The following is a 24,682-nucleotide window of genomic DNA, read 5'->3' as shown; positions in this document are numbered from 1 at the left end:
GTGGTCCAAAAAGCGCAATAGGTAAAGTACTATGGATGACTATGTAGTATGTATGATGATTTTGCCAGCAGTTTTGCAATCCATTGTATCATAAATCACCACCAAAAAAGTATATAAACCATTTTGTGTGTAGTGTATGGCAGCAAATTCTCTGCCTTACACTAGTTTGCTTGGACATAATGTTTATTGGGCCTTAGCCCTTCCATGCTGTGGAGTTAAAATGAGAACATAGTGCTGTTTTGCATTCCTTTCAATTCTCCTGAGTCTCCCAGTCCCAGTAAGCATCTGAATCCCTGCATCTCCTAGAAAAGCTGCATCTTATCTCTGAATGCTAAGTAATTATTGTGTTCTCTCGATTATGCTTGTACAACGTGCCATTTACAGTTTTAATGCTATACAGACAGAGGCGTCTGCGTCAGCCTACACTTGTCATTCCTTTAGAAGTTTCAATGCTTCATAAAAATGCTGCAATGTCCCAGTGTTTAAAAAAGATCTATCGCCCTATCAGCCTCTCTTTATAGTCTGCGTGGTGAGGGCTGCTGTATAAGGATGGTTTTTACAGCTTAAGGTGACAGAGACAGATGCATTACTGGCTATTAATGAACATCAAGGAAGCTGCAAGATCTCCTTCAAATATAATACGCTATTCTTGCTGTCGTGCTCTTACATAAGTTAACTCACTGGAAGCTAAATGTGAAGATTAAAAAAGGGTGAGAAGGCTCAAAGGCAGTATCTCTTTGTATCTGGCAGTGCTACAAGATATTCGCCAAGTAAGATGTGTGTCAAGTTGTATACGGTGCCTTTATAGTGAATTGAAATATTTAGATTTCATTCTTCAAAGGTTTCTTTTAGATGCTTCAAAACTCTCAAAACTGCATTTGCTGATATTTGATAATGATTGAAAGTCCTTTACAGCTGTCCCACGGTATATCATGGTCTATTTCTTACTGCTAAAGAAGACTTTGGCAATATAAACACTTATGTATCTATACCTAAGGTGTTAGTGCAGAAGGGGAACAATTTTCAGCCCTGTCTTTAACAGTCAGGTACTACTATAGTCAACTTACATGTTAGCTCAACTATCACTCTTGTTGGAGCTATGGTTTGCTCGCTACTCAAGCTCGAATTATCTCATACACCTCTAGTCTAGTCCTTATTTGATAATTCCTTTATCCATGGAAAGTACTGCCCAACTTTTCTGGCACATTTATACTCCATAGGTTTTATTCTCCAAGGTTTTCTAGAACAAAGCTCAACTTGAATATGAATTTCTAGTGCAGAACTTGATTTGTACCCAGTTGGTAGCAGATGGTTGGCAGCAACGATTGGAAACAGAATTAGCATTGGTTGTGACATCTGTGGAAAAAAAGGATGGCACTAGTTATGAACAAATCTGTCCCAATTCGCAAAATGCGTTTGTCATGTGACTTTTTTGTCACGTGCAACTATGCCCATTTTTATGTGACCACGCCCATTTTAATGCACTATGCCCGATTTGACACAACCACAACTATTTTTTATGCGCCCGCAACTTTTTTTGCCAAATTTTCACTGAAGTTTTGCCGCTAAAAATTCACTCATCACTAGTGGGTATGGCAAGTACTGGGAAAGGATTGACACATTTACCATCAATAATTCTAGACTCAGTGTACCCTTAGGGGGTAATGTAACAAATGACAAGTACCTTGACCCAACAATTGATATTATAAATGCTAGAGGATCCCAGAGATTGGCTACTATATCTCACAATGGATTCAATGGATTGATTTCAATATGAACTAATACAGATAACATATCCTTAGATGCTCTACGGCAGTGATGGTTTGTAGTTCTGTAACAGCTTATAAAATACTGATGAAAGCAACAATATCCCTTGGAAATAGAGCAGCCTTTTATTACATTTATAAAGATCATTTAACAATGCTCTCAACAGGATTTTTAAAAAAAATCAGCACTAATTTGATGATTAGTTGAGATGGCAGATTGCAATTTCTGCAAATTCTCTTCAGAGGCAGGGAACTCTATTACTGCTGCTGTATGTCTGTTACAAATCAGGATCATTTAAACCTGAGATCTGAAGATGTATTGACCCACAGAGTATGTGATCTTTATTTTAACTGTCCCAAGATTATAATATATAGACTGGTTCCATTGCTTTTAATTTGTTACCTCTACACTTTAACTGTATAGTGTAACACAAGTGCAAAATTCACTGTTGTCACATAATTTGTGAGTTATAACTTTCTTGTCTAAAAATTCATAGCTAGAGAGAAACCTTATGCTATAAGAAGGCTATACTTTAAGTATAATACAAATATATATAGATAGTATATACTACAAGGCTACTGTCACCATACTACACACCAACACCATCATAACTTGACCTATAACAAAACCATAGTCATGTCCTACCGCCTTCTCCTAAGCAGTCAATATCAGTCCTTTATAACAGCTTAAACATTACTCCATGCCTTTATTCCTATCCTGCCTGGACTACTGCGACCTTCAACCAAGTGACCACCTTAACTCCCATCCCTTCTCTCTATTTTCTGTCTTGAATTTTGCTTCTAGTACCCCTCTACTCACAAAGAGAGAACAATACCTATTGCTGTTGATATTTTTAGCATGACCATTCCTAAATTGCGAAATCCTTCCCAAGAAATGTAAATCCCTTTGCTTCTACCTTTAACTACATCTCTTGACTTGTGCCTTCATATATTCATGGTCATGTCCTCCTTTTTAAAATCCCTGCCTGGTCATACCACCCATTTCTATTTCTGTATCCCACCTTAAAATGTTCTGTATTGCTGCTTGTTACCTCTGGAATTGCATCCCTATATTCTGCCGTAGAGAATTCTTCATGAGCATCTTGGTTGGTATAACATCTGATTTAGTCTTGGCACTTGTTAGTTTAGGCCCCTACCACTGTAAATTGCAACACTTCACTACCCTGCTATTTGTATCTGTAAATTACATACCCACTTAGGTTTTTTTACCTTTAAAAGTAATAAAGAACGTACTGGCAAGACACTTGCACTGAAATTCAAGTCGTCTTGAATCTTCCTAATTAAATTAACCAGAAATATATTTTACCCTCTTTACAGAATTTAATTACCTTCTTCTGGCTCAAAGTGTTATTGGGAAGGGTAGATTAATCAGTGGAAATAAATAAACTGTGTATGTATATATATATATATAGCAAAAAAAGGGAAAGTTGTGCTCAACCACTAAATTTTAAACCATTAGGCGGGGGTGCAATGAGGTTGTGACCACGAAATACATAGAAACAACAACAAGAGATCCTCTGCACTCACCCATTATCAATATATAGAACATTAAGACATTCGGTGCATTTAAGCTACTAAGAAATGCCCTTCCCTTTAAGCAAAACAGGGATTGTTTGTCCATATATTGCAATATACTTCAAGCTGGCCAACTGCGTCAAAGTCATCCCTTTTGACCAGTTCCTACACTGACTTATGCGATTCATTAAGAATTCTACTGCTTCAATATACATTTAGCCAAGGGACTAAGTTTTACCTGCAACTTACTTGCTTTCAAGGTTAAAACCCCCATATGGTTGCCCTTTTATTGGCTCCACTGGGATGACCTGACTGCAGCTGGGAGGGGTGGGAGCTACAACAAGGAGCTGGCCACTGCTCCTGTATAAGCTATAGCAAAAAAAGGGAAAGTTGTGCTCAACCACTAAATTTTAAACCATTAGGCGGGGGTGCAATGAGGTTGTGACCACGAAATACATAGAAACAACAACAAGAGATCCTCTGCACTCACCCATTATCAATATATAGACAATCCCTGTTTTGCTTAAAGGGAAGGGCATTTCTTAGTAGCTTAAATGCACCGAATGTCTTAATGTTCTATATATTGATAATGGGTGAGTGCAGAGGATCTCTTGTTGTTGTTTATATATATATATATATATTATGTGGAGACTAATGTTTCGGCTATCACTTTAGCCTTTGTCAAAATGAAAAACCAATGTACAAGCAGTCTATTTACACAGTAGGTCACATTGGATGCAGTATCACCATAGAGTAGTTACAACCAAGTTTAGACAGGCTCTGATAAAAACATGTGTAACTCACTGTACTATGGGAAAGAATAAAGTGTGCACCACATTAGACTATATAAAAGGGAACGTCAAGGGAACCATGTGGATGTTAGATATACAGTATCTCAGCATGTATATATGTTACTTACAAATAATAGTGCTACAATCTGGTAATCACAAAGGTAAGTACTGAAACAGCTTAAAAAACATGAATTGGGAAGAAAAATATAAAAAAAAATGAGAAATAAAAAAATTGAAAAAAAAATTGAAAAAGAAAAAGAAAACCACAAAAAATGTGAGAGAAGTACATACTGTCAAGAAGTAGTGATGAGTGAATCTGTGCCGTTTCACTGAAAAATTAGTGAACCTTTTGAAAAATGTGTGAAACACAGAAAATGGCGTGTGACAATTCTTTTGACGTGCTGCATTTTTTGACACCCGCAAGTTTTGCTAATTTCCCGGCGAAACTGGACTGATTCACGCGTCACTACTCTTTGATCTCTTTCATCAGAAACCTTAAGCGATGCTTATTGGTTGGAAGTTGTAGTGTTGCCAGAACATCATCATTGTATGACATAACTGTACCAAATCTGGGCAAATTTTCCACAGACATGCAAATAAGAGGGGATTAATAAACGAACATTCCCTGGCCCTGAGTGTCATTGGTAATTAATTCTGTGCAAGAGCATACATTTTCACTAACTAGTTGTTCAAAATCATAAAATAGCCCAGCCACCATATTGCATCAAAAACCCATTTAGTGCTCTTATTTATTTACCTCTGGTCGTATATTTTACCGGGTTGGCACCTCTCTGCTTGGTGGCATTTCTTGTAAAAAGTGTCTAATGGCTAAAACTTTTTACAGGCTCAACACTCCATTTTTTAAAGGCATAAGACCAACATTAAAGGGATGGGTGTTAGTGATGAGCAAATCTGTCCCGTTTCGCCATAAAATTCACAAAGTGGCAAGAAAATTTGTGAAACAGTAAAAGGCATTTGTCTCGCAATTTTTTTTGCCCATGTCTTTCTTGTCTCCCGCGTCTATTTTTTGTCGCCAGCGTATATTTTTTGTCACCTGCGCTTTTTGACGTGACTGAGCCCAATTGTGACGCGCGACAGTGCCCTTTTATATGCGTTTTGAATTTTCCTGCAGCGAATTTTCACGGAAGTTTCGTGAAACAATTCGCCAATGGCGAAATGCGGGAATTCGATGCAAATCCATGCCTGGCGAAAAAATCACTCATCACTAATGGGTTGTGGGATGGTTGTGGGAGCAGGGTTAAGTAAAAAAATATATTTACTGGATGTGTTATTAATTTAGTCTAGTCTCTACATCTTGTTTGTTATTTTAAGGTTCCTGATAATATAGGTTCTTTTCTTTAAAGTACAGTAGGGGTGACCCTAAAGTCACACAAGCTGGATCTCTTTCTCCTTAGCAAGACAATGGGAGCCAATGGAAAAGCTTTTGGCTTGCTATTTGTTATACAATTATGTGAAAAAATATTTCAACAGCACAGCAATTGTTTGGTACAGGTAAGCACTAATGTAGTTACAGAAATATATTTGTACCACCATGGAATTTCTGAACTCCAAAACAGATTTAAAACTGTTTGAACTGTTAACTTCTGTGGGTCATTGCTTGATATCTGACCCCCAGAAGTTAACCGTTCAAACAGTTTTAAATCTGTTTTGGAGCTCAGAAATTCCATGGTGGTACAAATATATTGCTGATAGTCCCTCCTCTACAAATGGGAAGGGCTACTCCCAGAGAATGAAAGTCCTTAGCGTGTGTATATCTTGTCAGGGAACAATACTACAAATGTGCTAAAAGCAAATTATAGCACTACAACTATCAGGGCTGACTCCAAGCACTTGGTACAGGTAGGCAGGCAATTAGACACCAACTGTATAAAACATGCTTTACTTAAAACACAGTTCATGCCCTCATTTTTTCTTATGTAAGCACATTTCTCTAGATGATGTGAAAAGTGTATCTCCTGCGCCTTCTTCTTTTGCCCTTTTGAACTTCATTTCCTCTATAAGCCTACAGCCATTCTACCTATCAAGAACAGACAAATTCAGCAGTAACCTGTGTAAAGTGCTGTCTTTCCCATAAGTTCTGTTCATGTCACAGTGCAATAAATGAAGCGAGAGATCCTTCTTGGGTTCTCATTAATGATTACTGTCATTCAAACTCGAATTATATCAGTGTGAAAATGGGTTTCACTTAAAGCCTCACTTCCTAGTTGGCTTGCCAATGTTCTGGAAAGTATTATTTGTGGGGGTTAAAGGTACATTGCCAGCTGTAATCTTTAATATACAGTCGCACATATTTCCCTTTTAGTTCTTAGCATTTTTCCAGTCTTTTAGGACACTAAAGAGTGATCTGACAAATCTCTTATCACCTTGCAGCTCTTCACTATAAGATATGCTTCATACAACAGAATGCTCATTGCCGATGTATTAAGCAGAAGAGCATATCTCTTCAGATGTATATGGAATAATTTTTCTCATTCACTAAAGGTGCTTTGAACTTACTAGGTAAGTGCATTCTGTTAACGTCTCTTTGAGTTTTAGATTAACTCTATGCAACAAATTTATTGGGAGAATTAATAAACTGGGGATTAAATTGCATTGAAAGCACCAAAGTCTACTAAGGTTGAACTATACACAAATATAAGGCTAAACTCTGCATACTTTGCAGTAACAACTTTGGCACTGTGCATCTCCCCTAGATGAGGCATCATATATAAGGTTCTCTAGCAGGATTCTGTTATGCATTTTAATCTTGCGTTATACTAATTCGATTGTGCTGCATTATAGGCTTTGGACACATCCTCATAATGCCCATGCAGATTGGGGCTCTAATTTTATAAGGTAGAAATGTGCACTGCTTGTACTCAAAGTGGGTTGTTAATGTAGATCATTGCACTCTAGACTTCTTAGTTAGCACTCCATGCAGAGACATGTTGCTTTCTCTTGCCAATGTAATGAATTAATTATAAGGTTTCTTGTGAGCTTCCCAGCTCCTAACATAACCTTGTACCATATAGGCAGGGTTATTGGCAGGCAAAAGCACCCAGTGGGTCAAATGATAGAAAGGAAGGGTGGAGCATCAACAGATATATAAATAATTCTAGTAAGGAAAACATCACAATATTATCTTCATTGTCTGATGAAGGAAAAACCTGTATAGTAACGCCAATGCCAAACCATTATATTTTTCTATTTTTCTTTATTTCAGATGATAACCTAATTTTTCATTCACAATGCACACTGAGATGGAAAATTCTAAAAATGAGACTCTCTTCAGACATTTTTCCAGTGACATTGGTCACATGTTAATGATCTCTCCAGCTCAATTTACTCTTTTACATTTTATGCCAGTCATTGCCAACTTGTGGCTTACTAATCCTTCATGCTTTGTAGTAGGAAAGATTGTGTAATAGAAATTATATATATGGTGGAAACATCTAGAGATATCAGCTTGGAATGGTGTATTCCTGGTATTTAATACAGGTATGGGACCTGTTATCCAGAATGCTCGAGACATGGGGTTTTCCGGATAAGGGATTGTTCCGTAATTTGGATCCCCATACCTAAAGTCTGCTAAAAATCATTTAAATATTGAATAAACCCAATAAGCTTGTTTTGCCTCCAATAAGGATTAATTATATGTTAGTTGGGATCAAGTACAAGGTACTGTTTTATTATTACAGAGAAAAAGAAAATCACTTTAAAAATTAGAATTATGTGCTTATCATGGAGTCTATGGGAGATGGCCATTCCGTAATTCGGAACTTTCAGGATAACGGGTTTCCAGATAAGGGGTCCCATACCTGTACTGAGGTTTTTTTTTTCTTTTTGATATATGGGTGTGGGAAACTATTACCAATTTCCAGTATTACAAAGAATATAGCATATAGCAGTATATGGAAATGGGAAGTCCAATATCCATTTTGAATTTGAGTTTTTGTCTAAATCTAAATATGAAAATTAGTATTCCTTAACCTAGATTGCTAGCATATTTACGAATGGATTAAATCAGAACAAAAATTGCATTGCTCCATTCATTTTTTTTTTTTTAAACCTCACATTGACTTTTATAGAAGCTTACCAAGTTGTAGTTGCTGTGTTTTTTTTTTTTTGCTGCAGTTTTTTTTATATTTTTCCAAATTGAAAATTTAAACTAAATTTGAGATCATTTTTTATTTAATCTTCTTGAATTGTCAAAAAAACTGCACCTTTAGTTTTAAGAAATTAGATATTTAATATATTTTGTTGGCTTTGCTTCTGTCTTCCACAAAACAAACAGGGAGATTCTTAGAGAATCTGAAAACCAAAATGTCACATTTGGAGAGCTCTGAACACTTAGAGATGCTCATTTAAGAAACAGAAACAAAGGAATGGAGAAAAATCTATGACATGATGACTCCAGCTGCTTCTGCTATGTTCTGATCTTGCTCCTGACAGATGAGACCAATAGATAACATTATAGGAAAGGTGACAGACAGAGCCAAATATTGGCTCAAGAAACAGGGAAAGCTAATGACTGACAATCAAGGCTGCCCATCAGATTTTGTGTCCAACTTGCTGAAGTATATGATATATCTGCCAATGTTTCAAGGTGTGAAGAGTCAGTTAGAGATCATTCAACAGAGCAAAAATACATTTTTTCTTGGTGTGTGATTTTGGTAGTTGTATGTAATCAAAGTATTTTTTGGAAAATAAATACAATTGTGCCCCCCAATATGCACACCTGTGCACTTTTATTGAAATAATGCACCAGTTCTGCTCAAATATTGTCAAACATGACACTATAGTATTCAATTCAGTATTTTTTGTTGTTTTTTTTTGCAGTGGACAACAAAAAGGAAAACAGGAGGAAAAAAAGGAAAAGGAAAAACAACAATATGATTTTATTCCACTCAGAGATCATAACATGGAACTTGTAAACAGTACAGGTATGGGATCCCTTATCCAGAAACATATTATCCAGAAAGTTCCAAATTATGGAAAGGCCATCTCCCATAGACTCCATTATTAGCAAATAATTCAAATTTTTAAAAATGATTTTCTTTTTCTCTGTAATAATAAAACAGTACCTTCTACCTTCTGATCCCAACTAAGATATAATTAATTTCTTATGGGAGGCAAAACAAGCCTATTGGGTTTATTTAATATTTAAATGAATTTTAGCAGACTTAAGTTATGGAGCTCCAAATTACAGAAAGATCCCTTATCCAGAAAACCCCAGGTCCTAAGCATTCTGGAAAACAGGTCCCATACCTGTATTTGGATTTCAAACAGGTTATTCTCTTTTAATTTGTAACTAAACTCATCTGTTGTTCTACAATATAAGAAGCACACATTTAACAAGGTAGAAATAAGAACATTTTCTAATTCTACTGTATTGTGTCTGGGTGCACAACACTGATCATATAGAAAATAAAGATAAACAGAACTGTTTAAGGAGGAGAGAGAAAAATATAAGAAGTCATGGACAATCGCAAGGATTCAAGTCCATCTCCCGAGACTTTAATGTTCCTGTGTCCAGCTATGCAATGTTACCAAGACGTCTGGGGCCCATAGCCTATCTCCTTGGACATAGATGCAAGAGAAAAATTGATCAAAGATTGCACAGAAGGATTGTTAGAATCATGATGAAAGAACCTCCATTAACTGGCAGACAGATCCAAGCTGACCTTCAGGAACAAGATACAGCTGTTTCAATTTGAACCCTCTATCCCCAACTTAATTAAAGGGGACAAAAGAAAATGCAAGAAGAACCCACTGTTGACAGAAAAAAATCCAACCAGAGTTCATCAAAACACTGTTGAACAAGCCAAAATCCATCTAAGGAGATGAGATGAAATTAGAGCTTTTGGTAAAGTTTAGCTTTTATTCACTTGAACTGTATATTATTATTAGAGCCATTCCTTAGTGAACTGTCTGTCAGCCATCCATTAATATGCCCCTAGCTGGGCATAAAACAACTAGGCAACAAGCCATAACAAGCCCTAAACACCTGTCTTTGGGTACATGACAACTCTTAAGATCCATTAGCACCCAAAATAGAACACAAAGGTACAAATGAACACAGTGCAGTCTATACAAAGTTGAAGTGCTTTATGTGGGGAGTCTAAATGGTGCAATTTTTTACTCAACAGCACTTACATCCCTGCACAATTTAAATGAGCCAGAGAAAAGAAAAATGACAAATTCTGACTATTTTAGCACTTACTCTTTGTTAGCACGTAAGCCCTTTACATTTTCAACACATATATTGGCCCATTACTTGCTTAAATAAAACTTGTCATTGCCAAAAAATTAGATCATTTAATGGGGCTGGTTACTGGAATAATTTAACAGTATGAGCAGGGTTCAGGGCATATTATTTAATTAATTACATCAGTATAATAAATTATTTGACTGTATATTAATGGAATGTACAAATTTACATTTTTATTGAAAATGTAAACACCTCTATCGCAAAGAGTCAAAGTATTATTTCCGTCAGTCTTAGTGCCCAGTCCACATTAGTTAGTGCCAAACACAATTTATTTGAATCACAGTAAGTGAATAGGCACAGAATACAGTTGTTATTATAAAGAAAAGTGTTGCTAATTAGCAGCTACAATAGGGTTTCAGACCCTTAGTAAATAATGGAATGTGTCTCTTTAAGCATTAGATGGAAAGGTTATTTCCTGAACATCTGGAGTCAATTCATGAGCAATTTAGGGATGGTGCACACATCATAAAGAGGTGAATTCAGAGTTCCACAAACCTAATTTGCTTGCCATTATGTGGTAGTTAACATTAGCCTGTTAGCTGGTGTCAGGCACATTGTGATGCATTTTAGCAATAATCGAATCACCCTCAAATAATTACACAATGCTGAGCGCTGTCTTCAGATGCTTTCATTGGGCTTGATCTAGGCATCAGATGTTTGCACAGCATTAAGTGCCAGAGAGGACGGCAAGTGGAAGAGTGCCAAGTAGCATTGCTGAACGAATATCTGGCATGAATTGCAAAATAGTTTTCCATCTGACTCTGGTCTCCATGAGGTCTCCTGCTACTCTGTGTTCTCTGGCACAAGATAAAAGTCAAATATATTGAAATAAACCTGTTTATCGGGTTTATTTCATGGAATGTTTTACTATACAGGTATTAGGTAGAAAGAGCTTCCATTAAGAAGAATGTTTTTAGATAAACCATAGCTGCTGGCTTCCAAATTTAGTCTAAAGGAATGGCCACCAAATAGAGGCCTTATTAGAGCATTAAAAAGCCATTCAATTATGTTCACATAGGTAAAGTGCACAAAACAATTCAAAAATAGATGTGAAGCCACCAAATCGTTTATACATAATTCCATTGTAACCATTTTCCTTCACTTTTGCTTATATTGTATAGATTCATCAGAACTCTTCCAGGTGACAATGAAAGAGTTACTGTTTCTATGCTGGTGTTCCAATCTCTGAAACCATTGGTGCTGTGGGTACACTTAAGGCATCTTTAGCAACTCTGCCTCAAAACCTAATTATACTGTACATAAATATACAATAAAGCTGGTCATATATGGCGAGATAATAGCAGTCAAAAAGAGAATTTCTGATTCAACTGACCTTATAATTGACAAGCTACTAGAACTGCAGCAGAAAGCTACTTAAAATGGCAGCTGCAATCTTAAACAAACCGAGAAAGCTTCTAGGGCTCTTTACTCAGGTATGACAATGCTTTCTGCAGAATAAATATATTGTTCTAGGCGGCACTAATGTGGCAAATCCATTGGCAGTAAACGCCGTAATGACTTTAAAAACATGATTATGACATCTTTTCTAATTTTAGTGCTTAAGTAGGCTTGTAATTGGGCCACATGCCATTACTTTCTATTTAGGTCCAAGGATTGTACCATCTCATATGATACCTGAAAAGATGTTATTTTACCGCCAGAGTTCATTTCTCTCAAGCTATATTTTAGATATTACACAAATGTTGTAAATCAATGAACTGACCCCTGACATTGCATAGAACGTCTTGTTATAATCAGTTACCTTTTGGTTTGGTGTTGTGACCCCTTGCAAAAATGCCATTTTACATTGTTTTCTTGTGGATAAAAGGAATCAAATTTTGAATAAAAGTCACATTCTTTCCATCTGTAACAGTTAATGGGGCAAAAATAAGGATTTGTTGTAATTGAAACACAATCCCTTCTCTATATTTTGAGACAGGATGTCTTGTTGGTTATCTATCATAATAGACTGTGTGTGACTTGTAGGCATGCTCATTACAATTTATAGCTTTATGTCACCTCGGGGAGAACTTATTTAAGATGAAATAATGGGGTAAAACAAAGAGAGAAGTACAATTTGATACGTTAGTTTAGAATATAAGGCTTGAGGGAAATCTAAAGCAGAAAAACCTTAGCGTATTCAAAGTTAGATGTGACATTATGCTGTGTAGTTAAAAACACCTAGTACTCTGGAAGCACATTTTTATATGTATTGCAGAATATTTAAGTTGGAAGACAGAGAGCAGGCCCCTGGCTATGCAGAAAGAAACTGGACTGTGATGTTGTTAAACTATAAAAGAGACATCAATCTTTTACTTTCCCCTTTCCCATAGAATTTAAGTGAAGTCCCTCACCAGCCATGCCTTGTTAAGCCCTACCCAGTTATACTTCTGATCTGCCCAGTTACACCGCTACCTGATTGCAGTGTTGGACTGGCCTACCAAGATACCAGGAAAACTCCTGGTGGGCCCAGGTGTCAGTGGGCCCTCCTGCTCCTAAACATTTGGCCTGTTTCATGGTCATTCCCTATTTCTGAATGGGAACAAAAAGGAGAAATAGATGGAAGAATAGATGCTAGCATGTAAATAAGAGAGACTTGGAGAATAAAGAGGTTGGGTGAGGAAAGGAGGAAAAATAGTTTGGAAAGTGGACGTATGGTCTAAGGTTTTCTGGTGGGCCCCTGAGGTCCCAGTCCAACACTGCCTGATTGACATCTCTGCTAAAACTACTGATGGATAGAAGTTGGGAGTACATCCCTGTACATCAGTTATCCCCAACCTATGCTTTCCACTCCTTCTAATGTTGCTCCCAGTAGACTCAAAGCAGGTGGTCAAGTTCACTGCTAAACAGAACCTCCTGCAGGCTGAAAGTCCACATTGGGTTACCAGATTTTTGGTTGGGACCACTTCTGTACCTTATGTGCTGGACCCCATTCCCTTTCTGCTTTTATCACTTGCTGCATGTTGTATTCCTACATTAAAGGAGAAGGAAAGGCTAATAAAGAGTTAATCCCAAGATGCAGGCATACCTTCAGTTCTCTCAATAGTGCCCTTAAGTCTCCCCATATTTTTCCCGTTCAGATGATCACAAGCCTCACAGGGAAAAAAAATGCTGAGCTGTGTAAAGAAAGTTCCCATAATGACTCGCTCCTGCACCGAGACCCAGACCAGTGTACATGCTCAGTTAGTTAGACTATGAGGAAGCTCCCTGCTGATTGGCTGGGGTCCACATTCCTAAGGGGGGGGAGTGAGTTTTTAGCATTCTTGAAGGAGGGGGGAGCAGGAGAGGGGAGAGAGGAGAGAGCTGTGTGTCTTTGATAGAAGAAAACAAAGACAACAAATCTTTTGACAGAGGACTCAGTGCAGCGTTTCTGTGAGTGCTTACGCTGTATTTACATAGACCTTTCTGATAAAGCTTACTTAGTTTTTACCTTTCCTTCTCCTTTAAAAGGGCAGTATATTCCCTTGTTCAACATGAGTCTGAGGCTACTCCATGTTTGAGCCTTACCACAACTTAATTCCTCTAAGTAAAGAATTTCTATTTGCAAAACAGCCACAATAAGGGGATTGTATACCTGTAATCATTTTGCATGTTTGCCCTATTTAGCTTTAAAAATAACAAGACTATATATTTTGCATGATTTAAACAATAGGTGAAAGGTATATTCAATATAATCCCTATTTATTGCACTCATGTTGAACAGGGGTGCAACTTTAAGCAATATACTGTAGCAGGGGCTTATGCAGGAACTTCTCAGGTCATGGGCTATCTACCAATTTATATAGTAAACAGGCACATAGTCACTCAATGGTTTGTTCTATAATGAACAGCACAACAGCCATTACTGTTTTATTCTATATTATTATAACTTGGAGAATCCTATGCCGTTAATTAATTTTCATTATAGAAAAATGTGCCCTTATTTTGAGTGTACAGAAGAGCGCTTGATTATACTCAGTACACAATATGCTTGGATAATTACATAATAACTGAACTTCAGTAGAGAGACTCACATTTAGAAACCTCAGAACCCGAGTCCTATGTTAGCCCATGTGACCTTGAAAAGCCACTTAAAAAGCATTATAAATGATCAATAATGGTAATTTACCATCTGCTCGTATTCCTTTCTTTTATATGAAACCCCATTACTTTTCATACAGACATTCCCAAAATGAGGTTTGATATCCTATGCCATCAAACACTTTTCTCTTTCATTTATTAATTTAAATTTTGTTTGGTAGACTGTGCCCACACTGGTTTAAACAACTATGTAACAAAGGAGTGACTTTGATGTTTGTGTACAGGGATGGCCTGCATCTGGCCAGAGAAAGAGAAATGAGCTTGGGGCATAGAGGGATTTACATGCTGCTATAGCTACATGTCTAATGCTTCCTAATTCTCTCTTACACAAGCTTTGATTTACTGTGCTGGGCTTTCTTTATTGGCATTCTGTATCACTGGCAAATGGGTGGCAATGTTTTTCTTTTGTAGACACAATTGATTTCAATGTACAACTAAGACATTTTGATATAAATGTGGAGCCAGAAAACATACCTACCCAGTTTGTGGGGCACAGTCACTTCCCAAACACTTCTTTATGCTTTAGCAGGGTCAGCTAGTTAGTTATTTGCCTCCATTTACAGTATAAAAGCAAACATCACCAGATTAGGATTTGGCAGTCCAAAACAAGGGTCTTTTAAGTGGGTTTGCTATAAAAGGGGGTTTGGCATAATGTCTCCTTTAGTTGTATATCTCTCTGCTTCATAAACTAAATGTGAACCTAAAACCTCCAAAACCTTCAGCTATATACTTATTCCTATATCCTACAGTGTTCCCAGTATATTACATATTTTCCTGATTGATAACAGTGGCCCTATTTAAGTTCATTTATATCCCTCAATGTAGCCCATAAACTAGACTTCAAAGTCTATACGGTAGTCCTATAGCCTATAATTCTACAATAAACAGTATATTATGGAAAATAAAATACCCCAAGAACTAGCCATAAACCCAATAATACTTCACACCTACTTAACCAAAATAGCCATATGTTCTGTAGTGAGTAGAGATGTAGCGAACCTCACAAAAAAAGTTTGCGAACCCGTTCGCGAACTTCCGCCAAAAAGTGCGAACTTTGCGAACCCCATAGACTTCAATGGGAAGGCGAACTTTAAAACCTAGAAAAGCCATTTCTGGCCAGAAAACTGATTTTAAAGTTGTTTAAAGGGTGCCACGAAAGTTGTACGTAGAGCTTCAAGCACTCCGGACTCGTGAAAACTGCTAAAATCCAAAATTTATTTCATCATGTTTAAAACAATTGTTTTAAACATGATGAAATAAATTTTGGATTTTAGCAGTTTTCACGAGTCCGGAGTGCTTGAAGCTCTACGTACAACTTTGGAGAATTTTCCCTTTCAGCTGCGGGTTCGGGGCCTTGAGCACCCGGACCACCATCGGCATTTGGTGAGCTATTTGGATTCCTCAGTATCTGTATTATTGGGTGGCTTTTCTGAACCTTGCGTCAGGCTCGGGGTCTGAACACCTGGGCCTAACCTGATATTGGGTATATATATATATACCTTCTGATTTCTTTTATATATATCAGAAAACAAATTTTGAGTTGATTTAATTATTGATTATACTTCCAATTATTTTTTCCTTATCAGGTTTATTAATACATATATTTTGCTATTTTGTGCTTGGGAATCTTTTTGAGGTCTTTTATATTCCTCTTTTCTCTAAAGGGTGCCACGACCTGGACAGTGGCATGCAGGAGGGGGATCAAGGGCAAAAATTTATCTGAAAAATACGTTGTTGACACAGCGTTGCGTTTTGTGCTGTAAAGGGCAGAAATCACACTACATTTCTAAACTTGTGTAATAAACTGCTTTAAAACGTCCGGCGTCTACATGCCAATCAAGTCGTGTAAAGGTTACAGCCGGTTCACATGCAAAGACAAAATGCCGCAGTACTGGATACGGAATATATTATTGCTGGTGGAAAAACATCGCTCAGGTGATTTTATTGCAATGCAATGTCACTACTATGTGTAACGTATTGGGTTACAGCAGATGAGATCAGAAGGACAGCTGTCCCCAGCAGCTACATACAGAGCAGTAGAAAGTAGATTACTAGTCAGAAAAGCTACCTAAACTGTCCCTCAAACCCCTGCACAGCTCTCACCCTATGCTAACTCATCAAGCACACACAGGCAGAATGTAAAATGGCTGCTGGGCTTCGGTTTATATATGGAAGGGAGTGGTCTGGGGGTGGTCCAGGAGGGAGAGCTGCCTGATTGGCTGCCATGTATCTGCTGGCTCTGGGGTGAGAGGTCAAAATTTGGCTCCAGCTAAGGCGAACCCAAAATTGCGAACTTCGCTAAAAGTTCGCGAACTTGCGAACACCCGATTTTCGTGCGAATTAGTTCTCCGGCGAACAGTTCGCTACATCTCTAGTAGTGAGCAAACTGAAGTACATCTCCTTGTCTAGACTATGCTTCCATAAACTACACCACCCAATATTAGCGTAAGAGGAGAATATCAGGCTCAATAAAAGAGCTCATCAGTAATTGCTGCAATACAAAAGTTTCCACACACTGTAACATTTGTCCAGGTGACTTTTTCTTGTCACCCCTCTGATAGCCCTACATCTCAGTGCCATACTCTATCTGTAGTATGCTTTCTGTGTGTGTCATACTCTGCCTGACCTATGCACCCTGTGTGTGCAATACTCTGCCTGCCCTATGCTGTGTGTGTGTGTGCCATACTCTGTCTGCCATATGCTGTCTGTGTGCCACACTCTGCCTGTGTGTACCATACTCTGCCTGCCCTATGCTCCCTGTGCGTGCCATACTCTGCCTGTCCGATGCTCCCTGTGTGTGCCATACTCTGCCTGTCCGATGCTGCCTGTGTGTGCCATACGCTGCCTGCCCTATGCTCCCTGTGTATGTAATACCTTGCCTGCCCTATGCTGCCTGTGTTTGCCATACTCTGCCTGTGGGAGGGAGTCTGGTGGAGGTTTGTTTACATTGTGTTTTTGTACTGGGGGTTGATGCGCTATCCACAGGGGAGGAGGAGATATTTGAATTTAAGGGTGTGGCTTAACATGACTTCATTAACTTTTTTCACATGTAAGTGATGGGGCATATACTTGCAGTGAGCACCATTTTTTTTTTTTAATGTGGGTATAGTTTAAAAGTTCTTGTGATAACATGGGTGTGGTTTCAAATGGGTGTGGTTTAAAAAAGGGAGTGGTCAAAACTGGCTTCCATCATCAATCCTCCACCATGTACTGTAGGTCAGAAAAATTCCGGCCCCCGGTAACACAGAAGTTGGACAGCACTGAATTCTATTCTAATTCTAAATGGGTGGCCTTTGGTGTGTTGACATTTTCTATGAGAAAAAAGATCCCCTGCGTAATCATGTTAGGCTTGTGTTCGGCTGCTCCCCTATAAAAACCTCACACTCCCAGTGAGTAGTTTTTGCTCTGAGACAGTTTGGAACTGTGCAGTGAGTGCTCAAAATGAGGACATGCCATATTTAAGGGACTGTTCATATACTTTTGGTTAAAAATGAGTCAGGATACTTTTGCCCATATAGTTTATCAGTAATAAAATATATTTTTTTGTTTTACAGCGAAAAAAACATACTTTTGTTTGTATAATAGCTCAGAAATGACATACAGTAAACTTTTAAAAGCAGAATGTAGAAAAGCCAAAACATCAGTCACACCTTGAGCTGTCCATTTACCTCTGTCTGTGAATTTATCTTGCATTGATGATTACCCAGGCAACGTAGAAGTCCCTATCTTCCAAATAAAAGGCAGACATATTTCAAGGTTCCTGTGTCTTGTTTCCATTGATCGAACCAGCAGGTTCTTACTTTTGAACTAGTTACTGTTGCTCTGAGTCAGGACTTGAAAAGAGAACTTCAAATAATTACCCTTAACCCTTCTAATGCAGTGGAAGGCACGGCTCAGCTCTCCGTGATGTGCTGCAGTTCCCCACCTGCCAGGAGAAGGCCGCAGAAGTGATCATTCAAGGGCTTTGGGGTAACTCATGGGAAAGCATTCTCCGTGTCGATATGCAAAAGCCAAGCCACGAAAGTGAAGTTAGAAAAAGCAGGTTCTGTATTCTTTAGCATCTCACAGTGCAACCAAAGTTCACCCGCTGACTGCTAACACTCTCCGTGCAACCCTATGGGAATAATAAGGCTTTGAAGTTGTTCTTTCTGCTCTTTGCTAAGCACAACAAGCATTAATTCTGGTTTACCGGTGCTTGGCATGTTTCTGACGTGTTTGAGGATTAGGCTTGAGAATTACACAAATGAGGATTGTATGAAACAAAGGCACAACAGCGTAATGACATATTTATTTGTTATCTCACAATAAAATAAATGCAATTTCACATTGGGAGAGACAAGATGTGTCTCCCAGGTTGGAGAAGCTCATCAAGTCGCTGGCTAACTGCGAATACGTAGTATATCGCTATTGAGACTAGGCCCCTGCTGCTCTCAGCAGAACATGTATTACACAGGTCTCTTTCTCAAATGGGCCCTCACTGTGGCATTGGAGAAAAGAGTTTTCAGCCTGATTTTTCTTTCAAACAGTTTATTGCATTACAATAACTGAGGTACAAGCTGTTTTAAAAACACAGTTGACTGATTTATTACTAGAATCTCAACAGGTTCTTTCAGTAGGTTTCATAGACCTTCTAGATACTACACTTTATATTGCTTCTAAGATGCTGTAGACATATAAGGATATAAACAGTGGACTTTAGCTAAATACTAGATTCTGTTTGTGATTGTTATTTTTGATGCTTTGCTGTTGCACTGTTTTTTTTTTTTTTTTTAAATGTTCTGCTAGTTCTGTTTTTGCTGCACATAGAATAAATGAAGGAGTTTGCTTGAAGTAATACTGTCATGGGAAAACACATTTTTTTTCAAAACACATCAGTTAATAGAGCTTCTTCAGCAGAAACCTGCATTGAAATCTGTTTTTCAAAAACAAATTTCTTTATATTTAATTTTGAAATGTCACATGGGGCTAGCCTTCATTTCCCAGGGTGCCACAGCCATGTGACCTGTGCTTTGATAAACTTCAGTCACACTTTACTGCTGATCTGTTGTAGCAAGAGAGCAGCTTCCAGTAGATATCAAAATAGCACTCAATAGTAAGGATAAAGAATCCAAGTCCGACTTGGGACTCATCCAGTTACATGAGAGTAGGAGAAACAATAGGTTACCGGAAAGCAGTTCTAATGTGTAGCACTGACTCCTTCTGAAAGCTCAGACTCAAGCACAATGCACTGAGATGGTGCCTGCACACCGATATTACAGCTAAAAAAATATATTTGTCGGTTCAAGAATAGAAATTTGAAATGGTAGAGTGAATTATTTGCTATGTAAACATAAAAAGTATACCATAAAAATTATGACAGTATCCATTTAAGGGGGGAGGTAGAGGAGAAGCTTTGGCCACTGTTATTGCTAGGTACAAGGAATGGTGTTCTCAGAGTAAACCCATTCACCAAGGAGAGAAGGATGCATGAGCTGTGATATTTCACTACTGATTTGTTTCACTAAAAGGGGTTATGCCCATTGCTGTCTCAAGCTTAAGCCTGGGACCCACCTTTTATGGACTAGGGAACCCACCTGACACTCCTGACAAATAAGGAGCTTCAGCCTAACAGGCTATGGTGTGTCCTACGGGTTTTTTTCTAATTAGGGTTTATTGTTTCATTGCCTATCCTTGGATTTCCTTAAAATGCCCACTGAAGATTTTTATATTAGTCAATACATACCTAAGCTGAAGGTTTGAATCAAAGTACCTCGACCCCATGTGACTATTGGTGAGCCCTATGTAACAGGCTTTCTTGACCCAGAAACCGTAACGTGGCATATTTTTTTTTTTCCATTAACAGTTTTTTATTTTCATAATAAAATAATATCAAAACAACATATAACACACACATACTGGCCTTAGTAATACCGTGGCATATTTAGCAGGCAAGAGAATTTAGAGGTCAGGGGTAGAATTTTTAGTAATTTTAATCAGTCAGTAGTACATGATATTGGTGCCATTTTAAGCCATAAGCTCAAAAGGTTTAGCACCACTGACTGGCCGGATTTACCTAGAGTGTCCCACAGGTAGTCAGTGTGTAGCCAAGCCACAGATAACCTAGTATTCTGCTTTAACTGTAACAGGACGTAGTGTGGGAGCAAAAGACAGAACTTTGTCCATTAATTGGCTGATGGGGCCTAGCATGTATGTGTGCCTTGGCTTGTTTGTGTGCACAGTGAATCCTATGATCCCAGGAGGTGGCCTTTAATTCTTAAATTGGCAGTTTTCTATTTACAGGTACCCAATGGCACATACTACTAAAAAAAATATATTTTTTTAAATATGAGCTTGTTTATGCAATATATTTATAGTGACCTACATTGTTTGGGGTATAGTTTTCCTTTAAGAGACCAAAGGGCCTTAGGCTCTAGGCCTCCCTTCAGAAAGATAACTTTGAGAAAGATAATTCCCCTTCTTCAAGGGGGTTTTAACTCTCCATGGGCTTAAAGAATAAGTTCACCTTTTTTTTTTCTATTAATAAAATAACTCTAAACAGCTTCCCAGATTGCCTGCCTTTGTCCCTCTGTTCTTTCTTACCTGGTTGCTGAGTTACATTCTGCTCTATTCCACTCCTTCCTTGTTCAGAGTGAAGCTCCGCCCCCACTTCCTGTTCAGGTCTCTCACTGCACCGACAACTTGTCGGCAGGGGAGAGTCCCTTCTGGGCATGCCTGGAGGCAGCAGGAGCCAGCCTGTGCATGAGCAGGCTTTTTTTTTTCCAGGAGGGTGGGGGCTTCTGCTCTCTCTGAAGACTTTCAAACATGGCACATGTGACTGCAAAGCACCAGGGGGAAGTGCTGGACACAGTGGATTAAGGTAGTCTTATTTTAAAAATTAAGGTAGTGTAAAGTGTAGAGAATAGTAGTCTAAGGCTAAATATATGATTTGTTTTTTTAACATTTACATCTCCTTTAAATTCTGACAGTTGCCTCCTCTTCCTTACTCTCACAAAAACTACTCAGTCCCTTTCAACCACCCCCCCCCCATGGAACATACTCCCTAACTTACAGTATCTATTGACTTTCTTCTCCCCTCCCCTCGGAAAGAGGATGCTATTTTACCCCTTTGAATGATAACCCTCCTGAGCTGTAGGTGTGAGGAAGCAGACAAGGTATGCACAGGAGCTCCCATATAAAAAGGTTAGGTTCAGCAGACAAAGTGCCTCTAAGGGTTATAACAAGATTATTATACAAATGACAGAATCATTTAACAGTTGAACAGCCATTTATTGATGTGTTGATTATCACTGGAAGCTTGTGAGTAGCCAGTTTGTGGCATCTACATTTTTTTTATCAAAATTTGATCACACTTTTTTTTGCTTTTGCATCAATTCTATATACGACTGTGATACTGCAGCCTTGGATTGTTTTTCTGCATATATAAGACATTTGTAGTGATAGGGGGAATATATATGCGCTGTTGGTGTTTTATATTCTGTAATATTCATTCATAGCTGGTGAGTTATTTGGCTCACTAGGGGTATTGGTGGAAGAAATTTCCTACATTACTGCACATCACTTTTTTTGGTATAGTGGCTTGATTAATCAGCCTATATTCTATTAAAACTATACTGTATATTACATATGTTGTGCGCTTCCTTGTAGTTGTACTTCTACATAGGAGAAGAGTAAGGAGGCTGCACTAAAATTCACTTTCATTCACCTTGAAGATCACGTTAATAGCGCTGAACTTTTCCTTTGGTATTTCTGCAGAATAATTTAACCCTGTATATTCTGTAACTCAAGGCACGAATCACCCACAGTAAATCAAGTTATAAGTAAAAGAAAAATGGTAATAGCATACAAGCCCATGACACCTTTATCCACACTTTCTTTTTATCCTATCAGGAGAAGGCTTAATTGCTACTCTTGTGCAGCAAAGCAACAGCAACTGGGAGATGTGAGCTTATAGCCCTAGGTTATATGGATACATTAAAATGTTAGCTTATTTTTAAAAGATAAGACTAAAATGTAAAGATAAAACATTCCTTTGTTTGCAGTAGGAATCAACTTTCCATTATTTCCCTTAAGCGACTGTCTTGCTTCAAATAGTACATATGTAATGAAGCCACATGATCTTCCAATGCCACTCTTACCAAGAGCAAACAATAAGGAAGCTGCAACTTAGGTGTAAATGTAAATATATAGAGAAAAAATCCTTCTCTAAACAGTAACTTTTCGCCTCATTAGAAACTGAAGGTACTTAAGTTTTTTTTCCCTCCTCTGCAGTTAGGCAGGTTATATATAGGCATTATGGTTGAACTTGATGGACGTATGTCTTTTTTCGACCTAACTTAATATGTTAATATGTCTTGAAGAGAAAGGAAGATACTTAAAGAGTCTTAAGGTCCCCATACACTATAAGATCCGCTCGCTTAGCGATGTCGCCAAGCGAGTGGATCTTCACCCGCTATCCCCACCTACGGGTGGGCGATATCGGGTAGCAAGTGGCTTTTAAAAAAATAATCCGATCGTTTGGCCATGGGGCCATGGGGCCATGGGGCAGTCGGTTCGGGGACCGCATCAACGAGCCGATGCGGTCCCCGATCCGACTGGATTTTCTAACCTGGCCGATCGATATCTGGCCAATTTCAGGCCAGATATCGGTCGGTCAGGCCGCTCGTTTCTGCCCATACACGGGCCGATTAGCTGCCGATATCGGCAGCTTCTATCGGCCCGTGTATGGGGGCTTTTACATGGACAAAGGAGGGAATCACCTTAGAATAAACTTTAGTATTTTAGCTGGACTTGCTCTAAGCACATTTTCAGTTGTTTCAAATGATGTTTATGGTTTTAAATAATTAGCCTCCCTAATCTAACTCTTCCTGGCCTACAAAAGAATATGGTTGATGAGGTCAATGACCCCCAAAAAATCCAAAATGTGTAGGCTGTGAGGCTTTACATTTGTTGTTCTTTTATAATGCTTTTCTTTCTAGTCAGGCTCTCTAATATTCATCTAAGATGACTTTTTAATTGCCGCCTGTAATGAAGCCCTACCAACGAGATAGCAGTTGAAAGTCCAAGCCTGACAGCTGCACAGCAAAAAGTGTAAATAATTCAAAAACTACAAAGCAGTTACACATTGTTCTAGAATATCTCTAAAACTTTATTGGAAGGTGAACTACATAAAAGAAAGTAAAAGGAGAGATAAAAGAGTTCAGGATGGGATATAAAAATAGGAAATTGTCCATGTCAGTTAATAGTTAAACATATAATTCTAGCATTTACAGTATTAACTGTGGCAGCCAAAAACACTTTACAAAGTCATATTAATCCCTCATTCCACATAGAACACCCAAAATGGGTTCCAATTTTCCTGCCTCAAAATGATTCTTTAATTAATGCTCGATATATTTAGTACTTTTCTCAGAGGGGACACTAAGCGCTTTGCAACCAAAGACAGTTCACACAGAGCTATTAGCCCTTACTTCAGTTAACAAAGGAAAGCTGCATTATTCAGATTTTTCTTGCATTTATTATACTTTGGAGAGATGATGGCAAATTCAACTTTATTACAAAAAAGAGTCTGCAATCCCTTTTGTGATGGGACTGTTATGAGGTGGTTAAGACTTATTTTTTGTGAAAAAGGGGGTAAAATCTAATTTTGTTGAAAAGAAAGATACAGGAATCTATGGAGAAACAAGACACTAGGGGGCTGATTTACTAAGACACGAATTCGAATCCGAATTGGAAAAATTCCGATTGGAAAACGAACATTTTGTGACCTTTTCATATTTTTTGCGATTTTTTCGGCGCCTTTACGACTTTCCCGTAAATTGTCGCAACTTTTTCGTAACCGGTACGACTTGCGCGAATTGTCGCGACTTTTTCATAGCCATAGCAAATTTCGTGAATTGTCGCGACTTTTCCATTGCCATTATGCCTTTGGAGAATTGTCACAACTTTTTCATTGCCATTATGCCTTTGGAGAATTGTAGCGACTTTTTCATTGCCATTATGCCTTTGGAGAATTGTAGCGACTTTTTCATTGCCATTATAACTTTCGTGAATTGTCGCGACTTTTTCATAGCCATTACGACTTTTGCGAATTATCGCAACTTTTGTATTGAGAGCTCGAAAAAGTCGCGACAATTCGCAAAAAAGTCGCAAAGTACCGATCATTACGAAAAAAAACGCATTCGGACGCTTTTCGGACCTTCGTGGATTAGTAAATGTGCCCCTAGGTATAGTGAGGTGCA

The sequence above is a fragment of the Xenopus tropicalis genome, chromosome 3 (assembly GCF_000004195.4).
Source record: "Xenopus tropicalis strain Nigerian chromosome 3, UCB_Xtro_10.0, whole genome shotgun sequence".
Classification (NCBI taxonomy): domain Eukaryota; kingdom Metazoa; phylum Chordata; class Amphibia; order Anura; family Pipidae; genus Xenopus; species Xenopus tropicalis.
Note: the sequence above shows the minus strand (reverse complement) of the source record.